The sequence below is a fragment of the Gadus macrocephalus genome, chromosome 6 (genome assembly GCF_031168955.1).
Source record: "Gadus macrocephalus chromosome 6, ASM3116895v1".
In the NCBI taxonomy this organism is placed as follows: Eukaryota; Metazoa; Chordata; class Actinopteri; order Gadiformes; family Gadidae; genus Gadus; species Gadus macrocephalus.
The window spans coordinates 7,460,310-7,477,825 of record NC_082387.1 but is presented as its reverse complement, the minus strand read 5'-3'; the positions used below and the strand labels follow the sequence as shown (position 1 = coordinate 7,477,825).

General features: G+C 46.8%; 1 long non-coding RNA gene across 1 annotated transcript; it reads left to right on the top strand.

The window, feature by feature from the left end:
• Positions 1–6,272: 6,272 nt before the first annotated feature.
• Positions 6,273–6,965, top strand: LOC132459351 (uncharacterized). The gene is made up of 3 exons (XR_009526212.1): positions 6,273–6,443; positions 6,520–6,587; positions 6,664–6,965. It is a non-coding gene; the product is annotated as an uncharacterized LOC132459351 (long non-coding RNA).
• The last annotated feature ends 10,551 nt before the right edge of the window (positions 6,966–17,516 follow it).

Here is a 17,516-nt window from a genome sequence, read left to right as displayed (position 1 = left end):
GATGCTTTCAGAACCGCATGAAAAACTCAAACTTATAGCTGCAATGTATAGATTTATATACATTAATAAATGATAATAAGACATTTCTCATGAATTCAGGGCAGACCGTTCCTTCTCAGACTGACAGCTCCTCAGACAGAAAGTACTTCAGACAGACAGCTCTTCAGACAGACAGCTCCTCAGACAGACAGTACCTCAGACAGACAGCTCTTTAGACAGACAGCTCATCAGACAGACAGCTCGTCAGACGGACAGCTCTTCAGACAGACAGCTCTTCAGACAGACAGCTAGTCAGACAGACAGCTCTTCAGACAGACAGCTCCTCAGACAGACAGCTCTTCAGACAGACAGCTCGACAGACAGAAAGCTCCTCAGACAGACAGCTCCCAAGACAGACAGCTCCCAAGACAGACAGCTCCTCAGATAAACAGCTCCTCAGACAGACAGCGCTTCAGACTGACAGCTCTTCAGACAGACATTACTGTGAGGTCATCCCAGGCGTTCAGAGGATGGAAAACTGATTCTCTGTCAGCAGAATCTTTTGATGCTTTCAGAACCGCATGAAAAACTCAAACTTATAGCTGCAATGTATAGATTTATATACATTAATAAATGATAATAAGGGTAAAATAATTATCCATTCATTAAAATGATTTATTACAGTAATAAGCAAAAATTAACATTTAATAAACAGTTATTTTAGAGTTAACAAATGGTCTAATTATCATTTACTAATGCTGTTCCTCCTTACTAATGCTTACTAAACGGATAATGTTATATTTCCATTATGGTAAAGTTTTACCATATATATTTAGAATGCGAGAGAGAGAGAGAGACAGAAAGAGAGAGAGAGAGAGAGAGAGAGAGAGAGAGAGAGAGAGAGAGAGAGAGAGAGAGAGAGAGAGAGAGAGAGACACAGTCAGAGACAGAGTCAGAGAGTGTGAGACAGACAGACAGACAGACAGACAGACAGACAGACAGACAGACAGACAGACAGAGAGACGCACGACGGGGTACTACACATGCTGCCCATGGGCATGCCCTCCGGGGCACTGGGCTTCTGGAAAGGCTCGACCGAACCAGAGCCGCCCCTTAATGAATTCCCCGTTGCCTGCTCATGTCAGGAGCAGCGGGCGGTAAGTGGCTGAGGCCCTGTTTAATGGGGTGGATACTAACCTCTGCTTCTGTAATGGTTGGCAGGGCCTGGTGGGTTTCTGTCTTACCTTGAGCTGCTACGGGGCATGACGTGTACTGTAAACAGGGCTTTAACGGCACTGACTAACATAGATGACCGGGAATGGGATGTGGTGGCGACGATGATCTTATAGTGTGTGTTTGTGTGTGTGTGTTTGTGTGTGTGTTTGTGAGAGTGTGTTTGTGAGAGTGTGTATGTGAGAGTGTGTTTTTGTGCGTTTGTGTGTGTGTGTATGAGAGAGTTTGTGTGTGTTCTTTTGAGAGTGTGTGTGTATGTGCGTCTGCGTGTTTGCGTGCATGTTTGTGAGTGCATGCTTCTGTTTGTGTGTGTGCGTGTGTCTGCATGTGTGTGTGTATGTGTGTGTGTGTGTGTGTGTGTGTGTGCATGCACGTGTGCATCTGCATGTGTGTTTGTGCATGCATGCCTGTGTGCATGTGTGCATGTTTGGGATGCACAGCATGGCGTAATAGGGTTGGTCGGCTACTAGAAGGATTACCTCACCTGTATAGCAGGTAATGAGCATCAGGCTAGCTGGAGCTCACGCTAACTGAATGTAAGGAATACAGTAAATACACAGCACAGAAGTCCACGTAAATAGTTCTGAAGTTACCGCAGAGCTTCATGCGGCTTCATGACGTTATGAGAAAATACTAAGGATATGGAAATGGTTCATAACACGGTGTAATTCGATTCCTTAAGGAACTCGGAAAAACATCATCTGCCACGTCAACACCAGTGGACCATACTGTTGTTGGGGATGTGGGTGAGTGAGTGAGTGAGTGAGTGAGTGAGTGAGTGAGTGAGTGAGTGAGTGAGTGAGTGAGTGAGTGAGTGAGTGAGTGTGTTTATGTGATTGTTTGTCTATATGTATCTAAAGCCAAGCTTGTGACTCTAAGATCAGACTAATATTTCCGACCCCAAATTCTTACATTCTTTTGCATCTCCTTCACCATACTCTGTTTAATCCCTGCTGGCCACTTATACCAGGGCTGTATTTGACAAGCCATTTCAACAAATATTTGTTGTAATCATAATAATCGTTCTTTAACTGATTTACAGGCTGACAAACACAAATGCATTATTATGACGGATACAAAGAGCACCTCTCCACAACTCGAGACATTGCTTTCACCGCCTTTGTATATTTGCATATCTTGAATGCCGCTTTTTATAACCGTAACAAAGAACACGTGTAGTGCTAGTGTTAGTGTTAAACCTCATTCACAAAGATGGCCTCTGAACCGCTCATCGAGGCGACCCATCAGAGTGCAGCGCTCAAACCACCTGCATCCAGACAGCTCAACAGTCAGCCCATCCATGCCCGGAACCACCTGCACACCTGCACACCCTGAGCTCCAACTGGCTGGCCTATGGCCAGCCACAAGCTCTGACTGACACAGCATGTACGCTAGAAGATGACAGCTGTGTGCCTAGAGTGGGCTATTGGCTTGATGCTAAGGCCGGCTCGAGAGACAGTTATCGACATCTGTTTGTAGCTTATCGTATGTTGTACGTCCTTGCACTTAAAAATAGTACTTAGCATTGTGTAGCATCTTATCCTAGCTATCTTTGTTGTATACAGGGAATGGGTTAACCTAACGATTGTTAGTGTCTGGTTATATGCAGATAATTTTTGTGCCGAGAGCGATATATTGTTGTTTCTCTTTCTTCTGACAAATGGACTTATTGTAAGGCGCTCTGGAAAATAACGTCTGCTAAATGCCCAAAATATAAAATGTAAAGCTGTGATCGTGTAGCTGCTCAAACGCCCAAAACCTCTTTAACTCTGCTGTCGGTACGATTAGAGCGATGTTAAGAGAGAGAGAGAGAGAGATCAGAGAGATTTTGAAATCAAACAACAAAAAGGTCCCATCCCTCACAACATTTCCCCACACTAAGTTTCACTCACACGAAAATACAAAGCTAAGCATTTTCTCACTGCGCATTTCACAATTTAGTCTACGGATTATATCTCTTTTCTAACAGATTTCCCCTTGATTTTAAGCCCTTAAAGCGTACTTACAGCACCTGAGTGAGTCTGAGGAATTTGCTTTCTGTATTTAATAATTCTACAGTTAATGATTTTTGCATGTTGTGAAGAAGAGGGAGAATTCCTTTTTTCTTATCTATCTTTAAATCTTCCATGGAAACCTTGACTCACTCTTCCACGCCAGGCAGACAGTAGCAGTGTGCACTGCCATGAAAACAGCGTTTCCACTTTCCGATGGAAACAGTTTTCATGCACTCAGCGGAGAATAGTGTTGGTTTAATAAAATGTCAGTATAATAAAATGTTTATTCATGCATGATGAATCTTGGCTCTTGGACTCTGTACTCAGCGCATTATCTAATCAACAGAACTGACCAGGAAACCAGCATGGTAATGCTGGATATGCACGCAGCAGAAGTAAATGGACAGTGGTAGACTGTGACGGTGATATTGTAAACTCGTCGGCACTTTAATGGATTCAGTGCCTGGCAGTGAATGCATGTCAAATGTACAATGTGTAAGAATAGGGGTTCCTGCTCATTACTGACCCCTCTGGTCGGTAAGTGAACTGCATCCTGTTCGAACTCGCCCATTGAGCGCAATGGAGAGCCAGCTCCATCGTTTGAGCCAATGAAAACCATAAACTAATGTTACTTATGATCAAAAACGAAACGTTCTACAAACTAGAAGGTTATGAATGAACAGACATTTCTTGAAATTATTTGCACTTCCTTTATTTTTCTAGGCAAATTCAATTCAATTCAAATTACTTTATTTTTCCGTTAGGAACTTCAGATGTGGAGGAGCAGCAGGGTGTGTCCATACCCAACAGTACATACAATAAACAAAAGAAAAACACGCACACACTCGCAAACATACACCATCAGCCCTGCAGAAAATAAAAATAAAAATCCTTGCCTAAGCCTAATAAATAAATAGTATTATTACCTCCATAGTGGAGGATGAATAAATAAATAATTTGAAAAGATTCCAGGTATTAAAACAAGATGATACAGTTCAAGGAGGGGTTAAACCATTCAAGAGTCTTATGGATGCCGGGACAAAACTTGACAGGGCTCTGTTTGTCCTTACTGTAGGGGCTCTGTATCTGCGGCCTGAGGGTAAGAGGGAATACTGGCTGTGTAGAGTGTGTGTGATGTCAAGGGTGATTTGTGTTGATTTCTGCTTAGTCCTTTTGTTGTATATATTGATGAGGGATTCCTGCTGTTGTCCAATTATTTTGCTGCTCAGTTTGATGATTCTGTTTAGTGGGTTCCTATGGATGTTGGACAGTGCTCCGAACCAGGAGGTGATGTTAAAGGTGATTATGGATTCAATGAAACATCTGTAGAATGCTGTCAGAACGGATTGGTGGACCTGGAGTTTGCGGAGTTTGCGAAGGAAAAAGAGACGTTGCTGGCACTTGGAGTGGATGATATCAGTATTTGTTTTGAAGTTGAGTTTGTGATCGATTGTTGTCCCAAGGTATCTGTATGTGTCAACCCTCTCTATCGGCTGGTTGTTAACAGTCAGAGTGGGGAAGGTGGAGGGGGCCTTACGGAAGTCTATAATTAGTTATTTTGTTTTGGTGATGTTGAGGTCAAGGCAGTTCCGCCTGCACCAGTCTAAAAAGGTGGCCAGCTCGGACTCGTTCTGATCTAATGAGTTGGTGGAGTCCATGATGACAGTGTCGTCAGAATACTTGATGTATGTGATGTCTGGGTTTGTGCTTCTGCAGTCGTTGGTGTAGAGTGTATAAAGAACTGGTGAGATGACAGAGCCCTGTGGAGCACCTGTAGAGATCCTTCTGGATGAGCTAAGGTGGCCGTTAACTCTCACTCTCTGGTGTCTGTCTGTCAGGAATGAGAGGACCCAGAGTATGAGGTGGGGATTGACATCCATCTGGCTTAGTTTTTGTCCCATTAGATGGGGTTGCACAGTGTTAAAGGCACTTGAGAAGTCTATGAACACCAGCCGCAGAAATGACTTGGGCTTCTCAAGGTGGGTGTAAGCTCTGTGCAGCAGCGTTAGTGTGGCGTTGTCTACCCCTCTGTGACGTTTGTACGCAAACTGAAGCGGGTCAGCATACTTACTGACCTCTGCCTGTAATTGTGTGAGAATTAGCCTCTCAAAGCCTTTCATGACCAGGGATGTTAAGGCCACAGGTCGATAGTCATTATCACAGGTTGGTTTACTCTTTTTGGGCACAGGGCATATGATGGAAGTCTTCCAGACTGAGGGGATAGAGTGTTCCGCCAGTGAGCGGTTAAAAAGGTGGCAGTAGACACCAGCAAGCTGGTTGCTGCAGGCCTTCAGCAAGCGGCCACAGATCTGGTCTGGCCCTGGTGCTTTATTTGGCTTCATCCTTCTCAACACCAGCTCAACCTCCGCCTGCTGCAGCTCCCGATTTACATAGCCCGGTATCCTAGCAGTGAGCTCCTCCATTAGCTTCTCCCTCGCCTGTGTTTGGTCCAATTTCTCAAACCTGCAGTAGAACTGGTTAAGGTTCTCTGCCATGTCAATGCAGTCTTTTGCCCCGGTGGTGGGAAGAGCTGAGTTGTTAATGGGGAGGCCAGCTAGGGTTTTGACACCTTGCCATGCATCTCTTGGCTTACCCTCCCGAAAGAGTTTCTCAACTCTCTTCCTGTATTCCATCTTTGCTGCTTTTAATTGTTGATTCCGTTTTTTTTTAATGAGTTTAGACTCAATTTTATTTCCAGAGAAGAATGCAATTTTCTTTTCATTCAGTGTTGATTTCAGGGCTTTTGTAATCCAAGGCTTGTTGTTAGAAAAAACCTTAACAGTCTTAGTATGGACAACCATTGCCTCACAGAAAGTTATGTAGTCAGTTACCACATCAGTAGCCTCCTCTAGGCTGTTACCCTGCGTTAGCACCTCCCACTCAGTGCACTCGAAGCAGGCCTGAAGAGTGTAAATTGCAGCAGAATCCCACTTTTTCACCTGCTTCTTTATAACACCCTCCCTTTGAAGCTTTGTGCGATAAGCGGGGATAAGATGGACAACGTTATGGTCCGCAGTAGCCTACTGAGAGGAGGTTTTCTAAATGCCTTGTATGCGTTCTTTATGTGGCAATATGTGGTTTGTTGTCATGGTGACTGTCAGCTGTGCGGCAGTCCCAGCCAATCACGGTGGGAGACTATCTATAAAGGCGGGCGTAGAGCACCTGTCGGCCTCTTGCTTGCCGTAGGCTGGGTCACGTTGCGCCTGGGCGTCCATTTCCGCTTCCGTGCGGTGACAGGTGAGCTGCCGGTCACGGCTGCATCTCTCTCGCATGTTGCCCATCCAGTACTAATTTTTGTTATTGTTTTGTAAAGGCTCTTGCTTGCCGGAGGCTGGGTCACGTAGCTCCTGTGCGTCTATTTCCGCTTCTGTGCAGTGATAGGTGAGCTGCCGGTCACGGCTGCATCTCTCTTATACGTTGCCTTTCCAGTGCTAATTTTAGTTATTGTGTTGTAAAGGGCTCACTTGGATGTTGCTGCTGGCTGCGCGCTGCTCATCGATACATAGCCGATGCCGCCTACTGAACTGTCGCTTTTGGATAGCGTCCCGTTCCCTGCTCCACGCCACGTTGGCCGGGACTGCCCGATTGGGTGGCCGACAGTAGCGGCGCAGCGGCGGCCAATCCACCTATAAAAACCACTGCTGCTTTGCCTCCACGTTATTACCGCCTTGCCAGGGCCAGCTCGGACCCGATCGCTTTGCCGTTCATTCGGCTAGCGATAGTTTGTTCCTTTTCCTGTTGTGTCGCTATCTCTTTTGTTTAGTTACATTCTAAAGTGTGTATGTTATGTAAGAGTTTTTGCTGATTTCTCCTTGTGTTTACTTATTATAGATTTTGTTTATTTAATTAATTTCTCTTATTATTATTTTGTTTCCATTATGTTTTCTAACTGGTTGCTCTGCGATCCCCCTCAATTCAGGTGCTGAGCCTACGGTGGTGGACTGGTGTCCTGGTCACGGTGTCCCTTTTGTATTGTGTTTGCATTTGGTTTATTTTTCATTTGTTTTACGTGTGGTGTTCCTGGGACCCCCTTTCCTTTGGATGCAGGTGTTCACAGTAGGTCTCGGCACTGATTGGATCTCGGCACCCAATTTCCCTCAGTGAGTAATTCTCTAGTTTTAAGAACAGACATTTTGTATAAATAAACGTATTTTTGTATGATCGAACTGCCGTCTCTGCCTCATTGCATAACGGACCTCAGTGCCTTTCCTTCATTTGTGCTAGCCCACTTAAAATAAATCTCTGGGTGAAATTCCCAGGGTGGCGTTGTCTGGCAATAATTAATGCTACCGATACTGCCTTAAGAAAAGGGGCATCACTCCATAGCTCGTGCTGCCACATTTACATTACCATAACAGAGGTCAATTGTTTTATCGCCTCTGGTAGTGCATGTAACATATTGTTGGTAAGTAGGAAGTATTTTATTTAGTCTACAGGCATTAAAATCCCCGAGGATGAGAACAGGTGAGTCGGGGGATGCGCATTCAATTTTGTGGACACATGCAGCTATGGCCTCAGATGCGCGTGTGACGTTGCCTGACGGAGGAATGTAAACAAGCAATAGGGACAATTGACTAAACTCACGAGGTAAATATTTGGGTCTAAATGACACGACAAGCAGCCCTAAGTCAGGTGTGCAGCAAGAGTCCTTCACAACAGCAGTTCTGCTCCATTCCTGATTTACGTAGACACACAGCCCGCCCCCGTGCCTTTTCAGGCTACTCACAGTGTCCCGGTCCAGTCTGAGCGGAGTTCCGAATCCGTCAATAGAGAGCTCCGAGTCTGCGATGTTATTATCCAACCAGGTCTCGGTGAGACAGATCAGGTTCGCCTGACTGTACGCCCATTGGCAAGCTATGTTCGCATGCAGTTCATCCAACTTATTCCGTAATGAGCGAACATTGGCAAGTACATGGAGGGGAGCGGTGGGCATTTCGATGTGCCGGTGAGTCGTTTCAGCCTCTGCCTTACTCCTCCTCTCCTACCCCGCTTCCTTCTCGAAGTATCCCGCCGACAATCGTGGTTGGGGCTATATCGTCTCAGTTCTCCGCAGTTTCCCAGATTTGGTGCTGAATAATCCAAATTCCGTAGTAGCAGCAGATCATCTCGGGAGTAGGCTACTGCAGAATTCCAATTCCGAGCCTCCCAAAAGCCGCGAGTGATCTGGCTATCCAAAGTAGCAGCAGCAGTAGTAGACACTTCATCTTAAAGTTTAATTTTATAAAGTTCCGGCAAGCTGGAAGCTCTTTGATCAAACCAGTAATCTAAGTAGGCATACGATGTACAATTCAATCACTTCAGCCAACTAGACACGGGACTAAAACGTAGACAAACAAATAGAACGCACAACAGGACGCACTAGAGACGCTCTCCACTTGTCGCCATGGCAGCGCCGACATGGTTTTGACAAAACTGTCTTGGATAAAAAAAAAAAAAGCCCACAGGCTTTTCTTTACCTCAAAGAGTATTGGTGAATATCTATTTGTTTTCATATATTGGCAATTTAAAGTGTATGCATGTGTGTGCCTTTGAGGCTCTATGCAGTTAAAATATGAGGGAAAGCATGACATGAAATTGGAAAATCCAGTAGGGATATATCAGACTGTAACCAGTCTTGTTTTGACTCAAGCTCGGTCTTAGATTTCTAGTTTCACACGACTTAATCCTCACCCCTCTTCATGAAGCCAGACTGGGCGTGACCCCGGCAGGGTTATGGTGCTGAGGTCAGTGGCCAGTAGCCAGTGGCTGGAGAAACCTCCCTTCTCCTCGCTTTCATGGCCTTGCTCAAGCCGAGACACGAAAACACATCAGCCCAGCTCTGACTCCACTCAAAAAGCAGAAAGGGTCTGGGCAAATATGAAATGTGTAACGCTCAACTCGAGCCAACGCACCACAGCATCCTGTTTCCTGTTCGTTGGGGTGTTGTTCTTTCAGGGTGTGAGGAATACCGAATACCGCCGAACCGAAGTGCAATGAGTCAGGGACACGAAATTGACGGTGGTTGATAAAGTGCTTCCATCTTCTGGATGAGGGGATTTCAACCAGGCGGGATATCCTTGGTGTATGCGTGTGTGTGCGTGTGTGTAAGGGTGTAAGGGTGTGTGTGTGTGTGTGTCTGCGTGTGTGTGTGTATGTGTATGCATGTGTGTGTTTGCGTGTGCGCGCATGTGAGCATGTGTGCGTGTGTGCGTGTTTGTGTGTGTGCACGTGTGTGTGTGTCTGAACAGAGCACATAGCGATTGCATGATTCACCTATTTCACGATGGTGTCTCAATTTCACGCTGCGGTGGGATGATGTGGTGTGGTCTAACTCTTCCTGAGTAAGAGGAGTCACGGCCATTGAGGCAGAATCCACTCCACTCCCCTCGGCTGTGCTGTGTTCGAACGGCGAGTTCATCTTGGCTAAATGCACTTCCTTTTCCATTCACCCAATGGATCGGTTCAATATATTATGCCCAACGAGAGGGCCGTGTAACTGGTAACACTGGAATCGTACTCGCATTACGTGGGCTCTGCCAAACTAACACAACCCATAACAAACGGCTCAATTCGACACAAGGGTGCGCTCTAATTGATTTGCATGTTGTATACACAAAACACAAGGGCTTGAAAAGCTGTTGAAAGAGGGCATTCCCCCCAACTCCAACCCCATCCCTACCCCACCCCAACCCCAGCCCCCAACCCCAGCCCCCAACCCCTTTGCCCTTTCCCCTCAGAGCCGACTGAACCTCTCGCCTACCGTCTATGAACGAAACCTGCAACGACACAGCGACCCAGGCTACAGAGACGCTTTCCCCGGGGCCGGGCCCCGTCCCAGCTGCCAGCTGGGCCTAGCCCTCTGAAGGCAGAGCTCTGCAGAGCGGGGCGTGCGGTTAGCTCGCGGCTAACCAGTGACCATATTATGAGCTGAAACCCGAGGTCCCTACTCTAAACCCTAGCAGGGGTTCAAAGGCGCTGCGGCGAGGGCTCTGGTGAGCGGGCCGCTCGGTCATGTGCCCGTACGCTCAGATGGCTGATTATTGCGGTGGTGTTCGGGCGCGCTGGTTCACATGCACATGCGTTCCTACAGCGGAGTGCGCCCCAGTGAGCGGGATAATGAATGAACTGTGCTGGGATTGGGTGCAGGTTCAAATGGCCACCGGTGCCCTTTCATCTTCCACGCGTGTGTGGTTTGGGTGCAGGGGTTTTGTCAGGCTGCGAGGGAGTTCCTTAAACAATAAGGGTAAGCTCTCTGTGGCAGACGTCCCAATCAGAGGGCAGGGAGTCGCTGTCGCTGAATAACAGGGTGCTAATGAGGGTGCAGAATATAAATACGTCACCCCCACCGTGTGTGTGTGTTTGTGTGTCTGTGTGTATATGTGAGAGGGTGTCTGTGTGTGTGTGTGTGTGTGTGTGTGTGTGTGTGTGTGTGTGTGTGTGTGTGTGTGTGTGTGTGTGTGCATGAGTGTGTGCATGAGTGTATTTGCACAATATTGCATTCTATTAATTGCTTCTACATTCTTTGCAACTGTCAATACTGAATCAATCAAATGATAATAATGTTGATTATGTGGGTTTGTGTGTGTGTGTGTGTGTGTGTGTGTATGGGGTGTGTGTGTGCGTGTGTGTGTGTGTGTGTGTGTGAGTGTGGGTGTGTGTCCGTGTGTTGGTGTGTGTCTGTATGTATGTGTGTTTGTATGTTTGTGTGTCGTTGCGTTTGCGTGTGTGTGGGTGTGTGTCCTGGATCCTCAAAAATGATTCAACCAGATCAAGAAAGAGCCAACATCTGGCAAAATCTTGCTCCATGTGTCTTCTTTATCGGGGAGCCAATGCACATCTGGAGGGAGGGAAGCTTTCTATGGTCCTGACTGACTCGGCCTCGGGTGCGTGTGCGATCAGACAGCATTGTCTTTGTGTTTTGAAAGACGGGACCTAAATAAAGTGAAGAAGAGGAGCGGTGTGCGCTGTGGTTGTCCTGCGTTTATCCAATAACTCCCGTTTCCAGCTCTCCCTTTCTCTTCTGTTTTAGTAATCAGCCGACCGCTCCGCAGCCTGTCCCCTCCCCCGCTCATGGTGTAATCTGATGGAAATCGCCCGAAATAGAGACAGGATAAAATGCGTGGTCTGTTTCATGATGGTTTCCAAAGAGGTTATTCTCAGAAGTCATGACATCTGCTTCCCCTGGAAGACCGATTGCCTGTTCTAGCGGAGCCTCTGCTGGATTTATCATCCATCAATGATAAATCATGAGGCCAGAGTTGACTGTAAACACAGAATCATTCATTTGATTAAATTCAATTTAAGGTTCTTTTTTATCGCATATTTGATAATTTCGCCCTTGGGATTCCTGCTCTGAATCGCCCATATCTCTGTAAGCATTCACACGACAACAACTTGGCCAGACAGACACAACGTCAACAACACTGACTCCAGCCTGGCACCCTTCATGCCAGCGCCACACGGCACCCACAATGCACTCTGCCTCCGCAGGCTGCCCTCGCCCTCCTCCTGCTCCAGCTCCAAAACTCCCTTTTGTTTGGACTTTTTTCCTGGCCTTTCCCTATTTCTTTTTAAGTGGCTTGTATTAAAAATGGCCTTCCCGCGGTCACAAGCTGTTCCAATCTACTCCTCCTTTCACTCCTCCTCCTCCTCCTCCTCCTCCTCCTCCTCCTCTGTCCTCGTCCTCGTCCTCCCCTCCCCGCTCCACTCCTCCTCCTCCTCCTCCTCTGTCCTCGTCCTCGTCCTCGTCCTCCCCTCCCCGCTCCACTCCTCCTCCTCCTCCTGCTCTGTCCTCGTCCTCGTCCTCGTCCTCCCCTCCCCGCTCCACTCCTCCTCCTCTGTCCTATTCCTCCCCCTCCCCTCCCCGCTCCACCCCTCGCTGCTCCTTTGATTTCATATCCCGTCGTTTCCTTTCATCTACCTCTCTGTGCTCGGCCACACTGAAGAGCGAAAGGCCAAATTAGACATCTGAGGAGGGCACTCTAATCATACCACTATTCTGGTTTCATTTGGTAAGTTCTGGAAGAACGGCCTTTCCCCCTTTTGCTGTTTTTTTTTTCTCAACCCACCCGATGACACTTACGGGAAATGGGAGCAAATTGGATTCCCGGCTGGACTGCGAGAGGTCGTTTCAGCGCAGGCAGGGAGCTCAGTGACCGGGAACCCTGAGAGATGTGGATAGTCGGCTGGCCGTCCACGGCATTCCTCTCAGACATTAGCCGGCCTTTGGATCTCGTCGCGGTCAAGGCTTTCTGAGAATCGTTAACGGGGGGATGAGAGAAAATTGCAAAAAATTAAGGACATTTGGAAACTTTATCCCCGTGGCCGGTGTAATATATTATTATTATAATAATCTGGAGCTCTCCTTATTATGGGATTGTATTTAGCCGCAGGGCTAAGCCTAACAGGACTAATAACTCTCATGTAATATTACCCTGTCTGCAAACCCTGTCCGGTGACACCAAGCTCTGCCGAAGCTGGACATTAAATGTTATATATTAAATATTATATAATATATATTAAGTATATATATATATATAGAGAGAGAGAGAGAGAGAGAGAGAGAGAGAGAGAGAGAGAGAGAGAGAGAGAGAGAGAGAGAGAGAGAGAGAGAGAGAGAGAGAGAGAGAGAGAGAGAGAGAGAGAGAGAGAGAGTCTTACCTACTTAAGTTTACATTCATGAAACTCAGATTGATTTGCTGAATCACAACTAAGATCAGAACTAGTCCTCCTGTCTGATTTTCATTTTTTGATTTTCATTTTACTCATGTTTTCCATTTGGAGTAACGAAATTGCAAGGAACAAAACATGAGTATTTATTCTGATTTATTTATATTTATCTATTCATCTATGAACCGTGAGTCAACCGTTTTTCAATGATTGTATTGAAATTGAATTGCGTTGAAATCGGTGATGGCACAGTAAAGACAGTAAAACCAGTGTTCTATGACACACTGGTTTAAACTCAGCTAGGCTTTCTCTCACTCGATTCCTCTCTCTAATTGTGTCTCTCATTGCCACACCCTAAAGTAAATACAATTTTGTAAAAGAGTGTGAAAAGCATTTGACTCATTTCTACACTCCCCGTCAGAGTGATTTAGATGGCGAGAACACGGACCCATAATATCCAATGGGGCTTTAACTGCAAGGGAAACAAGCAAAGCATTTATCATACTGGTGAATTTCTGCCAGCAAATGAAATGTGACAGGATGATGGTTAACTTATATGTGTGTGTGTGTGTGTGTGTGTGTGTGTGTGTGTGTGTGTGTGTGTGTGTGTGTGTGTGTGTGTGTGTGTGTGTGTGTGTGTGTGTGTATGTATGTGTGCGAGTGTATGTTTGCATGCATATGTGTGTGTTTGTGTGTATGTCGGTGTGCACATCTACGTCTGTGTGCATATGTGTATGTGTGTGTGTATGTGTGTGCGTTTGTTTGTGTGTGCATATGTGCGTGCGTGTGTGTGTGTGTGCATGTGTGTAAGCGTATGCGTATGTGCATGGCCTTGGACATTTTCCCCAATCTTAATTCAGTCGTTCTGACGTACTGATCCCAGCATCTCTGAAGGCTTCAAGACCTCTTACTCTTGGTTCTTCATTCGTCTCCCAACTAATCAAAGACATTAGAACACGTCATCAGGCAGGCGGGGTCTCGGAGCGCCGCGGACACACACGTGACCATGACTAAACGCCAGCAGGGCGCCAACATACCGTGGTTTACCGGATTAACGGGCTACGACCGGCGGGGAACCGACAACCCGGCGCTTCAACGGGAGTCTGCCATGTGACCACTCCTCCCCAGTCCGGACGGCGGGGCCCGAGGGCCCGGGGAACCGGGGGCCAGGGGCCTCTGTCAGACACGATACAGTCCAAAAGTCCCGGTTCATCAGCTGAACTGCTTTAATGTTTAATGTTGTTTTTTAAATCTAAGTTCAACATTTGACAGAATTGTTGAAGCCAAAATATATTGATATCAAATGTTTGCTAGGGAAGTGATATAATGGAGATGTTAATAGCAAAATAAGCAGTTGGGATTTGATATTTTTAGGCAATTATTCAATGCCATTGGAATTTCCGTTAGTCCCATGAGGTCACTACAATTTACGTCATACTTTGGTGGACGACTTGTTACATTTTCTCATGCAATACATGCAATAATTGCCTTAAACAGCTTTAACCTCGCATCATTTTCCAAAATATTAACAGGTTATAATTTCCCTTAAAAAATGGGAACTTCTCCGACGGCCCCCATTGAGTAAAATAGCCTGTTGGCGTAATATATTATATTGGAACCATGCCGGTTTTGCTGGGAAAGTGAAGGAATTAAAGGTCCCATGACATGAAAATCTCACTTTATGAGGTTTTCTAACATAAATATGCGTTCCCCTAGCCTGCCTATGGTCCCCCAATGGCTAAAACTTGCGTTTGGTGTAAAACGAGCACTAGCTGTTCTGCTCGCCTTTGAAAAAACGGAAGCTCAAGCGCGCTGATTTGGAATGTCTGTATTCATGACGTCACCAAGAATCTCAGCTCCTCCCCTTACTCTGCCTGGCCCGCCCAGAGACGTTGGCCCGCCAATGAGACTCGACCGTGCGAGCGCCACGTGTGTGTGTGTGTGTGTGTGTGTGTGTGTGTGTGTGTGTGTGTGTGTGTGTGTGTGTGTGTGTGTGTGTGTGTGTGTGTGTGTGTGTGTGTGTGTGTGTGTGTGAATACACACACTGTAACGCAAGTGTTTCTTGTCGGTTCTTTGACGTGTCTTGTATTTCCACAGCGAGACTGTTGTGGGGGTTATCTGAGCCATGGTTGAGAAGGAATTGGGGGAAAGGAACTTTGGCTTTGACTCCCTCAAGAACATGAACCACGACATGGAGGAGAAAGGGATTGTTGGCGGCGGATGTCTCCCGCTTGAGACCCGCTGAGGGACCACCGCCAGAGGCGGAGGTGCCTAAGCGCTGCCCGACAACGATCCCTTTCTCCTCCTTGTCGCGGTTCAGTCTACTTCACATTGATGAGAACGTTGAAGAACCAGGAACGTCGGAGAACCCAACGCGGTCGTTTGAGATTCATAATATCGGCTCACACAGCTATGGCCGTGATAATATATATTATATGATATAGATATCTATGTAGGCTATATGATAATATTTAGAGAGCTCCAGGACTCCAGTGTGTTCTAAAATATTTACAGAACACGGCTAAAGGCTGTGCGCCTCGCCATTGCGATACATCCACTGTAAACAGAGCGCATGGTACCGTGGCTGCAAGCTGCTCAGGGCCGCCCACACCCCCACCCTCCTCCTTGACCCGCCTCGCTCCTCCTCATTTGCATTATAGCTACAGACACCAAAACAGCGCATTTGGGGGAAGCTCAATGTGCGACTGGCTCGTAGTGGCTGTAACTCTGCACCACGGCTGAATTTCGGGAACGTCTTTGAATACTGTGTTAGTTGCCCACTAATACCTATATTAAAGAATACATAAAATAGCATGTCATGGGACCTTTAACATCCAAGCACAGATATTTCCAAAAAAGTATATTCTTTCATCTTTTTTTAATTTGTACAGAGTTCATTCATGTTAACTTACATCAGTTTATCAATGTTATCTTGACAACCTACAGAGCTAGCACTCTAGCTCTCTGACAGCACAAACTCTAGCAGGCTGCAGTTCACTTCCCGACCTAAGAGGGCAGTAATTACAAGAAATATCATAATCTTAAACATGGTACTTTCAGGAAATGAAGCAGAAAAAAAGAAATTCTACAGTCGAGGGAGACTTGGATGGGGAAGCAGGTTAGCCAAGGTAAGGTTTGCTATCATTCAGTATAATTTGGACTTGAAGAAAAGTAAATCGTTGGTCTTGACCGCAGTGTCTGCTGGGAGATATCAGGCACAGTATAACAGCCCACATATATATCATATAGATGTCGTGAAGCTAAGCAGAGCAACTCAACTGCTCAACGCCACGCAGAGCTAGCCAAATCCTCCACAAACCTGACTGTTGTGTTTGTGTGTGTGTGTGTGTGTGTGTGTGTGTGTGTGTGTGTGTACGTGTGTTTGTGTGTCCTTCGAGGTTCGAGAGGCAGACGGCCGGAGTATTAACGTTTTCGTACGACTACCTTAATGTTCCGAGCCATCAATCAGCCATCCAAGGCCTGAAACCTCTCTCCCCCTCTCCCTTCTCTCTCTCCCTCTCCCTCGCCGACTCTCCCTCCTCTCTCATCCCCTCACCCTCCTTCTCTCCCTCCTCTCTCTCGCCCTCTCCCTCCCCTCTCTCTCTCCCTCCTCTCTCTCCCCTCCGCCTTCTCTCTCCCGATCTTCCTCCTATCTCCCCCCTCTCTCTCCTCTCCCTCCCCTCTCCCCCATACTGCGTCTCCTTCCTTCTGTGTTTCCCCCATGGGACGGCCGTGAAGTTGAATCTGTGAGTGAGGGTGTGTCATCACTTGGAGAGGATGGGGAGGGTCAGGCAGAGAGAGAGAGAGAGAGGGAGAGAGAGAGAGAGAGAGAGAGAGAGAGAGAGAGAGAGAGAGAGAGAGAGAGAGAGAGAGAGAGAGAGAGAGAGAGAGAGAGAGAGAGAGAGAGAGAGAGAGAGGAGAGCGTGAGACAGAGAGAGCGTGACAAAGAGAGAGACAGAGACGGGGAGAAACAAAGGGGGAGAGGGTCTGTTCCTGCAGTATTCCCATCCTCTGGACTGGCAGCCGTCTGAGTTTTCGTTTCACCGATTGCTATAATAATAATCCTCCAATGTTGTTACTCTGCAGTCATGACTGAGAGTGCAGCTGGGAGGAAGTGATGGTTGGGATATTTATGGTAATAGTAGCTCTTTATGGTAATAGTTTCCATGGTAAGGTAATGCAAGAGACACGTTTACATTAAATAGGACATTTAAGAGTCAGATGTAATTCAATGTTCAATGATATTTGAATGTGCCCTGAGATCTAAACTCATAGCCAATCCCCGGGTTTAGCAACGTGGCTGGTGTAGGACCGTTTAACACTAATGCTCCAGTTTAGAATGCAGACGTGCAAACAGTAACCCATGTTAATCAATAACCACTTCCCCACCACAGGCCTGTCATATCTAACGTACTTTTTCAGCTGATCAATTTGAATGACCGCGATGGCCGGTCTGTGGTCGATTAAGAGCGAAGACAAGGGTGCAAAAGAGTTCCGCTTCCAGTTCAGCTCCACGCTTGACGCCCTATCGCTATTCCTGATTGGCTCAGAATGCTGCCAGGTCATTTTGCCGGAGTATCGACACAGGAAACAAGATCAGCTACGCCCCGCTTGGCTCTGCTCCCCAGCCCCGAGCTCTGTGCCGTCTCCCCACAAAGGTTC